At 38.4% G+C, this 19,144-nt stretch overlaps 1 pseudogene; it reads left to right on the top strand.

The window, feature by feature from the left end:
- The first annotated feature begins 5,212 nt into the window (after positions 1–5,212).
- LOC115518061 lies at positions 5,213–5,942 on the top strand (annotated as a pseudogene).
- The last annotated feature ends 13,202 nt before the right edge of the window (positions 5,943–19,144 follow it).

Genomic DNA, 19,144 nt, shown 5'->3' with positions numbered 1-19,144 from the left:
CCCTGCTCATGTACACCTGCACTCTCTCTCTTTCTCAAAAATGAAATTTATTTTAATGTTTTTACTTATTTTTGAAGGAGAGAGAGACAGAGCATGGGTGGGGGAGGGGCAGAGAGAGAGGGAGACACAGAATCTGAAGCAGGCTCCAGGCTCTGAGCTGTCGGCACAGAGCCTAATGCAGGACTCAAACTCACGAACTGTGAGATCATGACCTGAGTGGAAGTCAGATGCTTAACCAACTGAGCCACCCAGGTGTTCAGAGTGTCTGCTGTCATTTGGCATCCCATTTGTGCTTGCCCTTCAGCATCACTCCATATTTCAAGCATGGTCACTAAGTGACCCAAGTGGTCAGCATTATCTGCAGTGCTCCAAACAACCTTACCTGACTCCAGATGAGTCAGGTGTTCTTGTCCTTGAACTTCAGGGGAAACTGGCATGGAGGGACATGGTGATTCATCTGCTTAATTGGTGGGCATCTGGGGTTCCCTTGCTTCCCCTCCAGTGCTTTTGACCTTGGCATTGTGCTGTCAGTTTGCCCATTCCCTGAGATTAGTTGGGCTGTGGTGGAAGGTCAGTTTAGATGAGTCGTTTAAACATTTGAATTGCCTCTCTGCTGCTTAGAAAGTGCCCTGAATGCAGGCTTCGCTACTGAGCATTTGAGGTGTGGTGCTGAACAAAACTGCACACCATGGAGCCTGCCCCCAAAGCCCTGTGTCATGTGTTTACCATTCGGGCTCTGTAAGTTTTAATCCACTTTATCCTCAATACCAGCTTAGTCAGTATGAAGTGCTTCTAATAATAGCGGCAGATGAGCATACACAATACCTGTCATCTTGAAGGTGCTTTAGAAAACTATGCGCAGGTGTTTCTGTGTTTGTCTGGTCATAACTTTAACTTTGCATCTGGAACTATATGTGCATGATGACGTACACGGAAATATTTAGTAACTGGGAAGTCATGTGGTTATACCTGAGAGGTCCAGTAGAGAATTTAACTAGGCCCAGCTAACCCCATTAGACACATCACCTGCCATGAACTTGCATTTCTAGGAGAATGGAAACCGGCCTTTACTAAGCTTGCTTTAAGAATCTTTTGGTTTCCATGGAGTTTAGAACTAATGGTCTAGCAGGTGCAGAGGGAAGCCAGCTGTGAAAGGGTTAATAGGTCAGGCAGCCTAAGGGCTAATATTAGAAACTCATAAACTCATCATTTGTTGGACTTACAGAAATGAAAGCTGGTAGGAAAAAGGAAGGAGAGAACGAAGGACAGCGAGACATAGAGTTAAAATCTCATTGTTCGTCTTTCAGGAAAGGGGCCATTTAAAGTATTGATTGAAGAGATCCTGAGGCCAGTGGGTTCCCAGGAGGTGAGGAAAGTAAACAAGACAATTCGCTGGCAAAGAAAATGTAGCTGAACTGCTATGCGATCCAGGAGGGCTGGGAGGCGCTTTAGCCCTCCTCATTCTGCAGATGAGATGCGGTTCTTTGCCCAGAGGCCCCCTTCAAATATGAAAGGCTGAGACAGAAGTAGTGGGGTCTGCAGAAGAAGGATGATGACACAGAGAGACGAAAAGGGAATCTGAGATGAACTAGTTACTTCAAGTTCCTGAAACGGAAATATACATAACATATTAAAAATATAAACATATGCAATATTTAAACATCTGTGACCCTTCCAGGGGAAAATTCCGATTCAATGATTTCACTCCATGAATAAATCCACGTTGTCACTTATTTTGATAAATAAAAATTTTATTCAAGTCTATTTAGGAACCTTTTCCTATTTTACATCCCCACTGGTTTGAAGACTTACGTAAAACTGGTTCTCTGCAGCTGCTTCTCATTTTGATCTCCACACTATGACAATTCAGTTGCTAGTCAATCACAGAAAGAGGACAAATCTTTTGACAAGGGGCCTAAAGGTAGAAAGCCATTGTAACGTTTACTATACAAGTCATACTTCTGGAGGGGAATATGCATGGTATCAAAAGAATTGCAGTAGGTAGGGCGGTTTCAGGTTTCACTTCCTTCTTCAGCTGTAATTTTAGAGGAGTGCCACGCTAAGTCATAAAACCAGAATTACACACTAAATTGTACTCACAGGCTTGGCTATGATTACACGGGTTTCTGGAGTGACTAAATATTTTCGTTGACTTTAAGTGGCTAAATTGTGTATTTCTTTTTTTTTTTTTCCTTCAGATTTATATTATGGAAAATTTTAAACATCAGAAAAGTTGAAGGAATACTAAAGTGAACACCCATGTACCTTCTTTGTAGATTCAGGAATAGTTAATATTTTGCTATATTTGTTTTTTCTTTCTCTGAACTTTATATATATTTATACCCTTTGAAATTAAGTTGTAGTTATCATGACATTTTACTCCTAAATACCGCACCAACCTTGGCACTTATCATGCCATTAGAAAGTGAGAACTTTTGAATAGGTAAAGTCAAGTTTTGTTTAGAAAAGGTGGGCAAGGGGCACCTGGCTGGCTTAGTAGGTCCAACTTCGGCTCAGGTCATGATCTCGCAGTTTGTGAGTTTGAGCCCCGCTCAGGCTCTGTGCTGACAGCTCGGAGCCTGGAGCCTGCTTCAGACTGTTTCTCCATGTCTTTCTGTCCCTGCCCCGCTTGAGCTCTGTCTCTCTCTCTTTCTCTGTCAAAAATAAATAAACTCTAAAAAAATTAAAAAGAAAAAAGGAAAGGTGGACAAGATGAATTGTCAGCATAGCTTCTTCTGGTAATGGAGGTTTCTAGCACTTAGCTAATTCTCACATTGATTTTCTGATACATGGTGCCGTTTTATGAAGCATGCATAATAAATTCCTTCTTGCTAGTTCTTGTTTCAATAATTTCAAAAGAGACAAAGAAAATCCATTTTAAGTCTGTAATGTCCATTTTCTTCATGCTTTACTTCAAAAACATCTTTATTACAATGTTCTCTTGTACACTCTAGAAGACAGAACTTGCTTTTGTCCTCCCAACATAGGAAGTACTACTAGAATTATTTTGTAATATGTATTTGAGTCTGCTAAGGAGACAGTGAAGATCTCTTTAAAAGATCTCTTTTAAGTTAAGATCTTTCATTATTTTTCTTGTGACTTGAACCATCTTCCAAGGTGGAAGATGTTAAACATCACATTAATACTTGCTGGTGACTGTAAAACATTACTGTATGCTACATCATGATAATGGTTATCTTCTCCAGAAAAATAATTATATTCCTTTAGTGTACTCATAAATATCTCTGCAATTTTTAACTGGTATTTTGTTCCCAGCCCATCTAGTACACAAGTTCAGATCATAGTATCAATTAATCAGTGGCTAGATTATAGAAGATAGAAAGTATTCATTAGGAAGCTCCAGGTGTCCTGTCCTTGTTTCAGAACACACCAGAGAATTTAGTTCAAAGTTCTGAAAAAATAGTTGTAAAAATTTTTTGACAGATGAGATATGAACTTAATGAACCAGCTACAGAACAACACTCTCTGCTATGTCAAAGTACTCTCTGGAACTTTTCTATCAACCCACTCTCCCTCACAACAGGTCAACATGTGGCACCTGTGACAAATCCTCAACGATATTGATTTAAAATTGGACAAAAGCTATTGTAATTGGATAATAATAATATGTAAAATGGAGTAAGAGCCAGCTGTTTTAGGTAAAAAAGAAGTTAAGCTTAATATTAAGCACTCAAGAGCCTGGCTCTGTATCATGTGTCTTGCTGCAATTCATGTAGACAGTCCAGTCCAGGGGTTCTCAAAGTTCAGGGTGCCTAAGGATGACTAAATGCCTGTCAAAATGCATCTTCCTTGGGGCGCCTGGGAGGCTCAGTTAAGTGTCTGACTCTTGGTTTCGGTTCAAGTCACGATCTCGCAGTTTGCAGGATCAAATCCGGTGTTGGGCTCTGTGCTGACAGTGCAGAGCTTGCTTGGGATTCTCTCCTTCTCTCTGCCCCTCCCCCCACCAAAAAAAAAATGGGGGCACCTAGCTAGCCTCCAACTCTTGACTTTGGCTTATGTCATCATCTCACAGTTTGTGAATTAGAGCCCCATGTCAGGCTCTCTGCTGTCAGCACAGAGCCTGCTTAGGATTCTCTCTCTCCCTCTCTCTGCCCCTCCCTCGCTCGTGCATGTGCTTTCTGTCTCTCTCTCTCTCTCAAAATAAATAAATAGGGGCATCTGGGTGGCTCAGTTGATTAAGTGTCAGACTTCAGCGCAGGTCATGATCTCACAGTTTGTGAGTTCGAGCTCCATGTCTGCTCCAGGCTGACAGTACAGAGCCTACTTGGGATTCTCTCTCTCCCTCTCTCTCTGCTCCTCCCCCACTGTGCTTTCTGTCTCTCTCAAAATAAATACATTTTAAAAAATCAAAATAAACATTAAAAATTAATTAATTAACATAAAACAAAATGCTGATTCACTGCTGATCTTAGAGGCTCTGATTTGGCAGATAAAGAGTGGAGCCCAGGCATCTGCATTCTGTTCAGTTCCCCACATGATTATGATGGAGACCATAATGGAACATGCTTTGACTTATATTGTTACCAGCAACTAAGATGCCAAGAGGGTGGGTCATTGCTAAGCCTGATCCATTATGTATGAGCTGACTTAATGCTTGTCTTTGCTGGTTGACCAGTACTAATGGTCTCCATTGCATCCAAGATCAGTCACTGCTCAGAAGGAACAAAGGACTGGTATGCTGTAACTAACAATCATTGTGTGAGCTGACTCTGAAAAGGATACTTTGTTCTCTTGTCAGCTCTGAAACAAACTTTTATGACAGGACACCAGCCCAGTAGTATTTAAACAAAATTCTGTGTGTTTGTGTATGTATGTATGTGTGTGCATATGCATGGGCACAGCTACTGGACCCAAAATTAGTATTTCAAGGGTCTACCCTACACTCCTGATTTAGCTCGGCTATAATGTGGCATATGCACTCATAAAAATCATTGTGCTATGCACAACAGTGCAAGAGAAATGAAAGGGTTTATGGGAAAAGATGGGATCAGAGAGACAACATTTCAGAACTTCATCAATGACACATTAAAGAAAAAGTATAGGAACCTAATAAAAATGCTAGCACAGTTTTACACATGTTAAATGGTTAAAAAATTCATAAGTAGCCTCATAACTTAAGAAATTCATAGGCAGCCAAAACAGAGGATGGAAAATGGAGAAAAAGAAGTTTTCTGGAGAAAAGAAATGGAGAATGGAGAATGGAGAATGGAGAAAAGAAGTTTCTGCTGTGCCAGAAACCATTAAGAAAAAGTATTGCAGTGCTGAAGATCAAGCACCTGAGAAAAATGCTTAAAAGATGCTTCCCAAGGCAAGGATGAAGCTTATCTATGAAAAAGCTAAGCACCAGAATAGGGAAGATTGGAAGATGTATAGAAGTAAGATTCGAATTGTGAGGATTGGGCAAGAAATGCAAACAACTTCTATGTAATGTGGAACCCAAGTGGGCATTTGTTTTCAGGATCAGAGATATCAGCGGTGTGAGCCCAAAAATCCAAAAGGTGTTGACACTTTATCTTTGTCAGTTCTTCAGTGGCACCTTTGTTAAGCTCAGCAAGGCTTCAGTTAACATGCTGAGGATGGTGGAGCCATATACTGCATGGGGTACCCAAACCTGAGATCAGTAAATAAATTGATCTGCCAGCATAGTCATGGCAAAATCAACAAAAAGTCAATTGTGCTGACAGATAACACTTTGATTGCTCAAACTCTTGGGGAAAAGGGCATCGTCTACATGGAGGGTCTTATTCATGAGGTCTGTCCTGCTGGAAAATATTTCAGAGAAGCAAACAACTTCCTGCAGCCCTTCAAATTATCTTCTCCCCAAGGAAGAATGAAGAAAAAGATCACCGATATTGTAGAAGGTAGAGATGGTGACCAACAGGGAAGACCAGATTAACAGACGTGTTAGAAGGATGAACTAAGGTGTCTCCCATGATTATTTTTATAATCTGTTCAGTTAATAAACAGTGACCACTTCCAAGTTAGAAAAAAAAGGGAAATTCATAAATAATAAACATGGCACTCTATCTTAAAAAGACTTCAATGAGGACGTGAATGTTGAAAGGGTAGCAGCTTGTGACTCACTGTAAAGGGGTAGGAAGGTAGGTTATGTAAAGTCAGAGGAAAAATTTAACACCAGACTTGGATGGGACAACATAATACACGGAGCGCACAGAGTTAGCTGGTAGAGCGTTAAGCATCTGTGCGCATGTGCATATGCGTTTTGAGTGTCCCACACTGCTGGGTTCAGCTGAGCCAAGTTTTCTGTTTTCATCCAGTTTCTCACTCATAAGACCTCACTTTACATAGGCAAGGGTAAATGCGCACCATCCTCATATTGTTTCCTAACATATGAATCACCCTGGACCATATTTGTGTTTTCAAGGCAAGCATTATTGCAGAACTGACTCTGCCTGTAAGGAGTTCACATCAAAAGTAATAGTTTCAAGTTGTCAAGACTCTGCCAGTAGTAAGGAGGTCATTAGTGGCATATGGGGCCTGATGTCTAAGAGGCTTTGGGAACTGAAAATATGAAGGTTGAGGTAGTGGTGTTGCCTTCTACTTTCTGGGCTGTCCACGTGGTCATGAAAGATATCTTAGAGCTATTATCTCAGAGTCTTATGGATGTTATTTTCATAGACTAACCTAGACTAACAATTACCCAAGGGTTTAGGATATCTAGGTATAGAAAATAAAAAACATTAGAGTAGGTTTCAGAGGATTCACATTTTATGCTTAGCTTTGCAAGCTATCTGACTGAAAGCAAGGCCCTTTATTTCTCTTGGATTCATTTCCTCATCTGAAAAAAAAAAAAACTAAACTGCATTTTCTTTCTCAGAGTTCCTTCCTGGCTCCAATATCTTTTGACTCTGAGACCTTCTATGTTCATTAAATGTAGAGAAAATGAACACTGCTTGACCTCTTCAGAACACACCACGTGGCTCAGCAATATTTTTTTTCTCATCCCAGGTTGTCTTCCTTGGTCATTTCCCAAAGTGAAAAATTCCAAATGGTTATGCCCCTCCATCTCTGCCTCCACCAACAGGTGGAATTTACTGAGGCAGATTGAGTCTGAGCTTATAAAACTTGTTTATTTATTTTGTTAACAGTTTTATTGAAGTAAAATGGATATGCAATAAGCTGTACATATTTAGAGTATACAATTTGGAAAGTTTTGACATATGCATACACCCATGAAACCACCCCTACTACCATCAAGATAAGGAAGCTATCCAACACCTCCAGCTATTTGCTCATGCCCCTTTGTAGTTAATTCCTTCCTGTCCTGTTCCTCCTCCTTTCTTTCTATGCCCAGGCAACCACCGATCTGCTTTCTGTCAGTACAGACTAGTTTGTATTGTCTGGAATGGTATGTAAATGAAATCATACAGTATGCACTATTGTTTTGTCTGGTTTCTTTCATTTGGCATAATTATTTTGAGATCTACCCATGTTCCTTTTGTTAATAAAAAGGACTAATAAAAGGAGGGAGATAGTAGTCTATCACATGGATATACCACAATTTATTTATACATATTTACCTGTTGATGCACATTTGGGTTGTTTCCAGGATTTTAGCCATTACAAATAAAATTGCTATAAATATTTTTTTACAAGTCTTTGTATGGATATCTGCTTTCATTTCTCTTGTGTAAATTCTTTAGAAGTCAAAAGGCTAGAGCATATATGGTAAGAATATATTTCACTTCTTTAGAAACTCCCCAACTGTTTTGCAAAGTCATTTTACCATTTACATTCCCGTTAGCACTATATGAAAATTCCAAATTTTCCATATCCTTGCCAAAACTTAGTATGGTCAGTATTTTTAAATTTTGCCATCTAATAGGTATGTAGTGATCTCTCGTTGTGGTTTTAATTTGCATTTCCCCAATGACTAACAATGTTGAGCATCTTTTCATATGCTTATTTTCCATCTGTTTATCTTCTTTGGGGAAAGTCTGTTCAAACATTTTGCCCCATTTAAAAAACTGGGTTGTTTTCTATTTATTAAGTTTGCTTTAAATTGTGATAAAATAGGGGTGCCTTGGTGGCTCAGTTGGTTAAACCTCTGACTTCAGCTCAGGTCATGATCTCGTGGTTTAAGAGTTCGAGCGCCACGTCAGGCTCTGTGGTGAACCCTCAGAGCCTGGAGCCTGCTTTGGATACTGTGTCTCCCTCTCTCTTCCCCCTGCCCCGCTCACGCTCTTTCTCTTCCTCTCTCAAATAAATAAATAAATACTTAAAAATTTTTTTTAAATGTGTTAAAATACATTTAATATAAAATTTACCATCCTAACCACTTTTATATGTAAAATTCAATGGCATTAAATATTGTTGTGCCACTATCACCACCATCCTTTGCCACAGCTCTTTCATCTTGATGAACTGAAACTGTATCTATTAAACCGTAGTAAAACCATAATAGTTTATTGTGTTTATTCTCCCGCACTCCCCAACTGTGGCAACCACCATTCTACTTTCTATCTCTATGAATTTGACTCATCTTAAGTATCTCCTATCAATGGAATCATATGGTTTGTGACTGGCTTATTTCATTTAGCATAATTTCCTCAAGATTCATCCAAACTGTAGTATATGTCAGGATTTCTTTCCTAAGAGGCCAGATATTCCATTGTGTGTATATAACATGTTTTTTTTTAATTCATTCCTCCATAAATGGACACTTGGATCACTTTCCCCTATCACTTTATTTTGAATAATTCTGCAGAGAACAAGAGTGTATAAATATCTCTTTGAATCCCTGCCTTTAAGTTTGATTACTGAGTTTTGAGAATTCTTTATACATAATTAATATAAGACCTTTATCAGAAATATGACTTACAAACATGTTCTCCCACTCTGTGACTTTTCTTCCTTTCTTTCTTTTTAAAAAAAAATTATTTTTAAGTAATCTCCACACCCAACATGGGGCTTGAACTCACAACCCTGAAATTAAGAGTTGCACACTCCACTGACTAAGCCAGCCAGGCACCCCATCTGGGGCTTTTTCTTTTTCATTTTCTTTTCTTCCTTTCTTTTTTTCTTTGAAAGAACTAAAGAGAACACAAGTCGGGGGAGGGGGGGAACAGAAGGAGGGAGGGAGGGAGGGAGGGAGAGAGAGAGAGAGAGAGAGAGAGAGAGAGAGAGGATCTTAAGCAGGTTCCATGCTTAGCTTGGACCCTGACATGGGGCTTGATCCCATGACCCTGGGATCATGACCTGAGCTGAAATCAAGAGTTGGATGCTCAACCCACTGAGTTATCCCTCTTTTCATTTTCTTAATAATTTCTTTTGAAGACCAACCAGAAATTTTTAGTTTTGGTGAAGTACAACTTATAATTTTGTTTTCTTCTTGGTTTTATATCCAAGAAATTTTGCTTAACCTGTGGTCACCACGATTTGGGAATTTCTCCTGTTTTGGTTTTTTTTTATTATTATAGACATTTTGTAGTTTTATATTTTACAATTGTATCTATAATCCATTTAGAGTTCATTTTTTAATGACACAAGATGTGGGTCAAAATTCATTTTTGTTTATAATGCTCCAGCATTATTTGTGGAAAAAGCTATCTTTTGTCCACTGCATTGCTTTTGCACCTTTGTCAAAAATCAGCTGTTCATGTAGGTGTAGGTTTCTTTCTGGACTCTCTAGTCTGGTCCATTGATCTATGTGTCTCTCTCGATGACATACTATCTTGATAACTGTGGTTTTATAAATGAGGTAGTGTTGATCCTCCAGTTTTGCTTTTTCTCTTTCAAAGACATTTTGGCAATTTTAGTCCTTTGCACTACCATATGAATTTTAGAATCAACTTGTCTAATAGTACAAAAAAACCTGCTGGGTTTTTTATTGGGAATGTGTTGAAGCTATAGATGAGTTTGAAAAGAATTGACCTTTAACAACAACACTGAGTTTTGCATGAACACTTCATCTCTTCCATTTATTAAAGTCTTCCTTAATTTTTCTCAGCAATATTTTATAGTTTTGTATGTACCTTGCATATCTTTTGTCAGACTTAACCCTAAGTTTTTCATATTGTTAGTGTATAGAAATACAATTGATTTTTATATATTGTCCTTGAATGCTGCAACATTTCTAAACTCATATATTAATTCTAGTAGCTTTTAAGCAGATTCCATCTTTTTCTATATAGAAATTTCCATATTTCTTCTATAAATAAAGACAGTTTGACCTCTTTCTTTCTAATATGACTGCTATCTATTTATTTATTACTTTAGCCTCGTTGCACTGGTTAGGACCACCCATATAATGTTGCACCAAAATGTCAAAAGTACACGTTCTCATCTTACTCCTGAATTTATGGGGATGAACATTTAATTTCCACCATTAAATACAATGTTAGCTCTCAGTTTTTTTGTAATTGTACTTTGTCAGACTAAGTAAGTTCCCTTCTAGTACCAGTTTTCTGAGAGATTTTGTTTGTTTATCGGAAACATTTTTTTTTTACAGCATCTATTACATGATTACATAGATAGTTGTTGTTATTTTAGTTTTGTAGCTAAAAAATAATCATGTATGGTGAGCTATGTTGAGTGATATTTGAATATGAAACCAATCTTGTATTCTCATTTTCTTCAAGCCCCACGTAATGGGGGATACAGAAGGATAGACCCCATGTAATCATAATGTATTATCATTTTTATATATTGTTGGATACAGTTTACACTTGCCATTTTGTCTGGAATATCTGCATGTGTATTTATGATGGATATTGGTCTTTTTTTTTTCTGTCTGGTTTTGGTGTCATGGTTATGCTGGCCTCATAGGATGAATTGGGAATTATTTCATCCTCTCCAATTTACTGGAAGAGTTTGTATATAATTGGTATTGTTTCTTCCTTAAATATTTGGTGGAACTCGGTAAAGCCACTGACTCTGGAGTTTTCTTTGGAGGAGGGAGTTTAACTACAAATTCAATTTCTTTAACAACAGATGTAGGGCTATTGAAGTTATCTATTTTTTCTTGAGGCAACTTTCATAATTTGTAGAATCTGTCCATTTTCTCATTTAAGTTGTCGAAGTTTTTAGTACAAAGTTATTCATAATACTTTCTTATCATTTTTTTTTTCCTCAGAGACCCACTTTATTCAATTCTGTACATATGGGGACATTGGCCCAACCCAGCCCATCTTAGCATGTATCACTCTGTGGAGAATAAAGCACCCTATGTACACAGCCAAAAGCTGCCCTGCTTGTGCCCCTGAAACCTGGGTCTGGCCCTCTTCAGCCCCTTGCCCTCCAAGGTGTATGAAAGGGACAAGTGGGGCCCTGCCCAGCATCAGCACAAAGGAAATTCCTTATCATTATTTTAGCATCAGTTGTATCTGTAGGGCTATCACGTCTCTCATTCCTGATGCTGGTAATTTTTGTCTTCTTTTTCTTTTTCTGGTCAATCTGGCTAGAGGTTTATCAACTTTATTGATGAAAAATAAATTTTTTAACATTTATTTATTTTTGAGAGACAGAGCACAAGCAGGGGAGGGGCAGAGAAAGAAGGAGACACAGAATCAAAAGCAGGCTCCAGGCTCCAGGCTGTCAGCACGGAGCCCAACGTGGGCCCAAACTCCCAAGCCGCGAGATCATGACCTGAGCCAAAGTCCAACACTTAACAAATGAGCCACCCTGGCTGCCCCTCAACTTTATTGATTTTAAAGAACCAGCCTTTTTGTTTCATGATTTTTCTCTGTTGTTTTTCTCTTTTATTTTTCATTGATTTCTGCTCTGATTTTTATCATTTGCTTTCTTCTGCTACTTTGAATTTGCTTCTTTTAGTTTCTTAAGACAAAAGTCGGGCATATATTCCTCTTAATGTCCTTCTAAGTAGTATTTAAAGGGCTATATCAGAGTCCTGTTGTATTGTCTTTGTAACAAATCACCACAAACTTAATGGCTTAAAGCTATACAAAATTGTCCTTTTATAATTTTGGGGATTAAAAATGCAAATTCAGATTTACTGACCTAAGGTCAAGGTATTGGCAGGGCTGGCTCCTTTTGGAATCTTTGAGGAGAGACTATGTTTCTTTGTCCTTTCCAGCTTTTTTTTTTTTTTTTTTTTTTTAAAGTAGTCTTTATACCCAATACGGGGATCAAACTCACAACTCTGTGGTCAAGAGCTGTATGCTTTACCAACTGAATCAACCAGTCTGCCCCACCCCCCTCTTTTTTATAGCTTCTAATGCTGTCTGTGTTTCTTGGCTCAAGGGCCCTTTTTATATTTTCAGACTGTATCACTTCAGTCTCTGCTTCTGTCATCACATTGTTCTTTCCTCTGATTCTGACTCCTCCTCAGTTTCTCATATAAGGATTACTGTGATTGCATTGGCCTACTCTAATAATTCAGCATAATCTCCCCATTTTAAGATTCTTCATTTATCACATCTGCAAGTCCCTTCTGTGATATAAGGTAACATTCACAGGTTTTAGAGATTAGGATGTGAACATATTTGGGTGCCATTGTTCACTCTACCACTTAGGCATCCCCTACTATTTGATATGTTGTGTTTTCATTTGCACTCTGTTCAAAATATTTTTTTAATTTTGATTATTTTCCTTTGTCACCTTTGTTGTTTAAAAGTGTGCTATTTAGTTTCCAATTATAGTTGGCCCTTGAACAACACAGGTTTGAACTGAGCAGATCCACTTATACACAGATTTTTTACCATAAATACAGTATAGTACTGTAAATGTATTTTCTCTTTCTTGCAATTTTTTTTTGAATTGCAAAGGTAATTTAATTTCTTTTTTTATTATTTTTAATCTAATTTTTTAAATTTACATCCAAATTATTTAGCATATAGTGCAACAATGATTTCAGGAGTAGATTCCTTAGTGCCCCTTACCCATTTAGCCCATCCCCTCCCACAACCCCTCCAGTAACCCTCTGTTTGTTCTCCATATTTAAGAGTCTCTCATGTTTTGTTCCCTCCCTGTTTTCATATTATTTTTGTTTCCCTTTCCTTGTGTTCATGTGTTTTGTCTCTTAAAGTCCTCATATGAGTGAAGTCATATGATTTTTGTCTTTCTCTGACTGACTAATTTCACTTAGCATAATACCCTCCAGGTCCATCCACATAGTTGCAAATGGCAAGATTTCATTCTTTTTGATTGCCAAGTAATACTCCATTGTGTGTGTGTGTGTGTGTGTATACCACATCTTCTTTATCCATTCATCCATCAATGGACATTAGGGCTCTTTCCATACTTTGGCTATTGTTGATAGTGCTGCTATAAACATTGGGGTGCATATGTCCATTCGAAATAGCACACCTGTTTCACTTGGATAAATACCTAGTAGCGCAATTGCTGGGTCGTAGGGTAGTTCTAGTTTTAATTTTTTGAGGAACCTCCATACTGTTCTCCAGAGTGGCTGTACCAGCTTGCATTCCCATCTTTCTTGCAATTTTCTTAATAACATTTTCTTTTCTATAGCTTATTTTGTTGTGTAAATAAGCTATATTTACAGTATATAATACATGTAGCATACAAAATATGTGTTAATTGACTGTTTATGCTATCAGTAAGGCCTCCAGTCAATAGTAGGCTATTAGTAGTTAAGTTTCGGGGAGTCAAAAGTTATATGTGGATTTTTGACTGTGTGGCAGATCAGCGTCCCTAACCTCCATGTTGTTCAAGGGTCAAATGTATGTGGAGATTTCACAAAGATCTTTCTGTTATTGATTTTTAAAAATATTTATTTATTTTGGGGAGAACACAAGTAGGGGAGGGGCATCGAGAGGGGGACAGAGGATCTGAAGTGAGCTCTATGCTGACAGGCTGACAGCAAGCCCAATGTGGGGCTCGAACTCACGAACCATGCGATCATGACCTGAGTCATGATCCATCCAACTGACTGAGCCACCCAGGTGCCCCTCTGTTGTTGATTTTTAATTTCACACTGGTCATAAAATATACAATTACTTGAATCATTTAAAATTTGTCAAGACTTCAAAATATGATGTATTTTGGTAAATATTGTGTATGCATTTGAAAAGAGTATGTTTTCTGCTGTTTAGGGATGCAGTGTTCTATAATCATTGACTAGGTCAAGTTGGTTGACAGTGTTCAAGTCTTCTATAGCTTTACTGACTTTTCCTTTATTTGTTCTATTAATTCTTGAGAGAGGGTTATTGAAATCTCTGACTATAATTATGGATTTATTTACTATTCCTTGTAGTTCTGTACATTTTTGCTTTATGTTTATTTGGAGCTCTGTTATTGCATAAATGTTTAAGATTCTTGTGTCCTTGTGGTAGGTTGACACTTTATCATTATGAATTGACTTTCTGTGTCTCTGGAAAGACTCTCTGCTTTCAAACCTTTTGTGTCTTGATATTAATATAGGCTCTTCCGCTTTATTTTGATTAGCATTAGTCTGATATATCTTTTCCTGTCCTCTCTCTTTTAACCTTTTGTGTCTTTATAACGTGCATTTTTTACATGTGCTATATAGGGAATCTTGCTTCTATAACCAGTTGGACAATTTCCGCCTTTAAAAAAACTAATAGACTGTCTTTTTTGAGCAGTTTTGACTTTACAGAAAAATTAAGTGAAAACTACTAGCATTCCCATAGATCCCTTTACTCCTGCACCCCAGTTTCCCTATTATTGACTTCTTGCCTTAATGTAGTACATTGGTTGCATTTTTTCTCAGCTTTGTCTTCCATAACAAATTCCATAGACTGGGTAGTTTAAACAACAGATACTATTTTTCACAGTTCTGGAAACAGACATCCAAGACGAAGGACCGAGTCTATTCAGTCACTGGTGGTTAAAGCGATTTTCCTGGCTTGCAGATGACACCTTCTTCCTTTTCTGGGTAAAATCACACACACACACACACACACACACACACACACACACACACACACACTGATAGGGAGACAGAGACAGAGATTACCTCTCTTCCTCTCCTTATATGGCCACAGTTCTACTGAATTAGAGCCCCACCCTTATGACCTCATTTAACCTTAATTAGCTCCTAAAACCGTATCTCCTGATATAGTCACTCTGGATTAGCACTTCAAGAAAGGGATTTGTCAGGGGACAAAATTCAGTCCATAACACAACTGATGAGCCAAAATTGATACATGATCATCTCTGTCTTTTAATTAGGGTTGTAATTATTGATATAGTTAGATTTAAATTTATCATCTTGCTAATTATTTTCTGTTTCTCCAGTATGTCTTTTGTTTCCTCTTTGTTCTTTTATCTGAATAAGGCTCTTTAAACCTAATATAATTTACTGGTTTTTGTCCTGTTTTCAGTGACTAGCCTTGGGGCTGGATGATTGCCCTCTGGCTCCAATCCATTCCTCATTTCAGTGACCCACTCCTCTCCCACCAGCTCATGCAGGTGATGGTCCGATATGCCTTGGCTCTAAAAGTGACAGAAATCCAACAACAGTAGTGTTCAAATATTTTGGAATGTCAATTTAAGGTTTTATAGAACTTAGTTCTACCTACTTATCTGCCTTAATTTTCCTTATCCTTCTTCAGATACCCTCCCTATTTTTTCTTCAAACTTAAATGTAATGGTGCTCATACCCTAAGTTACTTTATCTTCAGACTCAGCTTCCTCCTACCGTACATTTGATCATGTCTTTCCCTTTAAATACAAATCTTTTCCCTCTCCTATTTGTATGATGAAATCTTATGGACATTTAGACACTCAGTTCCTGTTTTGTCAGTTCCTGGGGAAGCCTGACATGGAACCCTGCTCCACTCAACAACAAAAAGACTCCTTCCATTGGGTTTGTAGAGTGCTTTGTAGGTGTGTCTGTTACAGCATTTTCCAAATTGTATATAGTTAGGTCTCTATGTGTATGTTTCTCCCACCAGGTGCCAAAAATCTTGAAGCTCCAGATCCCATATATTATTTTAAAGTATCTTTCAGATTGTGGGGCTCAAACTCATGGAGAGTGAGCCCATGACCTGAGCTGAAATCAAGAGTTGGACGCTCAACCAACTGAGCCACTCAGGTGCCCCCAGATTGTTCTTATATACATCAAGATTCTTGGTTGTAACTAACAGAAATGGATTTGGGTTTTGTTGGTTTGTTTATGTTTGCTCCCCCTCCCTTGCCCCCAGTTTTATTGTGGTATAACTGACAAACAAAATTGTATTTAAAGCATACGATGTGATGTTTTGGAGATATATATATATATATATATATATATATATATACACATTGTGAAAGAATTCTCACAATCAAGTTATGTAACACATCCATCATATCACATAGTTAGCTTTTTGGTGTGTGATGAGAATACTTAAGATGTCTTTGTGGTTCTATATCTCACACTTAGATTTTAGGAGTGGTCCCACTATTCTCAGGACTGATCAGAGTGGTTCTCTCTACTTAAATTGTACAATTTGGCTTATGATGAACGCTTACTTTCCTCTTGAGAGTCTTGCACCTGGGTATGAGATAGGGAGAGGATGCCTACCTGACCAACTGCCTAATTAACAGACTCTGAGTCTCTAATGAGCTTCCCTGGTAGAGAACATTTTACATGTTTTTGTTTTTTTAATGTTTATTTTTGACAGAGAGAGAGAGAGAGAGAGCAGGGGAGTGCAGAGAGAGAGAGGGAGGCAAGAATTCAAAGCAGTCTCCAGGCTGTGAGCTGTCAGCACAGAGCCCAACTGGGGCCCGAACCCATGGGACCGGAAGATCCTGACCTGAGCTGAAGTCAGACGCTTAACCGACTGAGCCACCCAGGTGCTCTGGGAACATTCACATGTTGTAACAAATCCTTGCTAGGGGAATTAAATGTGTCTTATGTGACTTTACTGGGAGCAGACTCTTGGAAAACTGTAATTGGTTTTCCCTGAACTTTGCCCATATGCTTTTTTCTTTGCCAATTATGCTTTGCATTGTATTCTTTTAGTATAATAAATCCTAGCCATGAGTATGACTATATGTTAAGTCCTGTGAGTCCTCCTAGCAAATCACTGAACCTCAGCGTGGTTTTGGGGACTCTCAACATGGTGGACATCTCTTCAAGATAGTTACATGATACCTCTTCTAGAGTCCTAAAGTTTTCAGTGGCTTGGAAAAGTTTCTAGGTTAATATTTGGTTTGGTGTTTCACATCTCCACAGGATAGTCTGAATTTGTAGCCTCTCACACTTGTGACACAGATTTGAGGTTCTGATTTCTGATGGATGCCACCTTCCCTTGGTGGATAAATAGCTTCTTTGACCTTCCTTGGTCAGTGGTCAGTGTCCTTCCATTTCTTTATCATGAGCAGAGTGGCCTTGTGAGCCTGGTTTTTGTGGGAAGCTCAAATCCTCACCTCTCATCTCCGTGAAACCACTAATATTATAGTCCTTGGCCTCTGAGGCTAATATTGATTTGTCAATATTTTCTTAAGGGGTTTGGCTCCAACTCCTGTTTTGTGTCCCTAGCACCTGGGAATTTCCTTTACTTGCTTTCAAGCTTAACTCTGTATTAAAATTTTTTGTTAGGTTTTTTTTTTTACCATCAATATTATTGTTTGAGGGTGATCTTTCTATTTCAGCTCAGTCGAACCTATTGCCTAGAAATTGTAACTGTATCTTTCTCACCTTGAATCTTCTTTAGCATGAAACCCAGAAGGGTATGTAGAAGGGTGAACAAATGTTGTGTGACTGCATAAACGGGTTGTACAGAACTTTGTTGATCCTCCTCATCCTCAGTTTTACCTCTCCACAGATTGATGTCCACAATTGGGCATCTTTGAGCATAGCAGGTCTCCATATTTATGACCTAAAAGGAAATAAGAAAAACTAATGTGAAAATCAAGAACTTTATCAGTTTGTGGGCATTGTATTAGCTGGTCAAGATTATAGATACTGGCCTGAGTAAATATGCCTGAGCAATGATAATGCTCCCAACCCCCGGAGAGTGCAGCAGGAAAAAACCTGTCTATGAGCATTTTACATGAGGCATCATCTCATAGAGGCTATGATGACACTCCCATTGCCACTGAAGGAAAGAGAGAGGACTGTTGGTGGTTCCCGGGGCGGGGGCAGGGGGGGCATAAATTGCTGTCATTTAATGCAGGCCTCCCACACTACCTTCTGTAGACAATGCAGATTCTGTTTTAGAATGATAGGAATCTAAAGAATCTTGTCTGGGATCATCCACAATGATAATTCTTCTAATTAGCTCTGGCCAGACTAGGGTACTATGCAGAAAATAATATTGGTTTTTCCAAATTCTGGATGCATAATAGTGACACAGGTGTAATGATTTGCCAGAGCTCTGGAGAAGAGGGAGCTGGAATAGACAGGACTGACATAATGAGTAAAATGAAGAGCTAAGCAAACTGAGGACAAACAGTAGAGGTAAATACTAAAAGTCTAGAGGCCAAGAAGTGAGCTGGTGTTGGGACCCCTGTTACACAATCTCAGGATACACTGCGTGCATCTCCTTTGTAGGAACTGTTGTCACCACAGCAGGATGATCATCTGTACAAACATTTGTTAGTTATTTTCTTCACTGAACGATAATTTCTATGAGGAGACAGACTATGTCTTACTTACCCCAAGACCTACAGTGCCAGACATGTAGTAAATGTTTGTTGAATAAATGAAGAGTCATGGGATCATCCTATGTTGAGGCTTTTTTCACAGTCCTTTCCTGAGTATGGATTGAATTCTGGATGGAATCTCCAGACTCACTGACCACCTCACAATTCCATCAATAAAGCCCTTCCCCACACTTATTTCACCTCTATGTTTATGTAGTTCTGATCTGCCAGGTCAAAGCAAAGGAGTTAAGGGCTTTGTTTTGTTTTTTTATTTTCATTTTGGCTTGACTTGGTTTTGTAAATTTAGTTAGAAGAAACATTCAAGATACAGAGAAAAATGGAAGTACTTTGTTTAAATTTCACAGCAATGGCTCTCTGAAATAAGGTGACCACAGAAATGAAATCCAAAACTCAGTCCTTCTTCCTTTTTAACCACACACCATTGTGCCAATCACTCTCAGTCTTCAAACTTTGACCTGGGAGGTAAATGAGCAACCTTTTCTTTGTGGTTAAGCCCTTAAAAAAGTAGATGCTTGGTTTTTGGAATTTTCTAAGTCAAATTCACTGCCACATATTTACAATGAAGTATTTA

Source organism: Lynx canadensis, chromosome A1 (genome assembly GCF_007474595.2).
Source record: "Lynx canadensis isolate LIC74 chromosome A1, mLynCan4.pri.v2, whole genome shotgun sequence".
In the NCBI taxonomy this organism is placed as follows: Eukaryota; Metazoa; Chordata; class Mammalia; order Carnivora; family Felidae; genus Lynx; species Lynx canadensis.
Note: the sequence above shows the minus strand (reverse complement) of the source record. Positions and strands in the feature narration are given on the sequence as shown.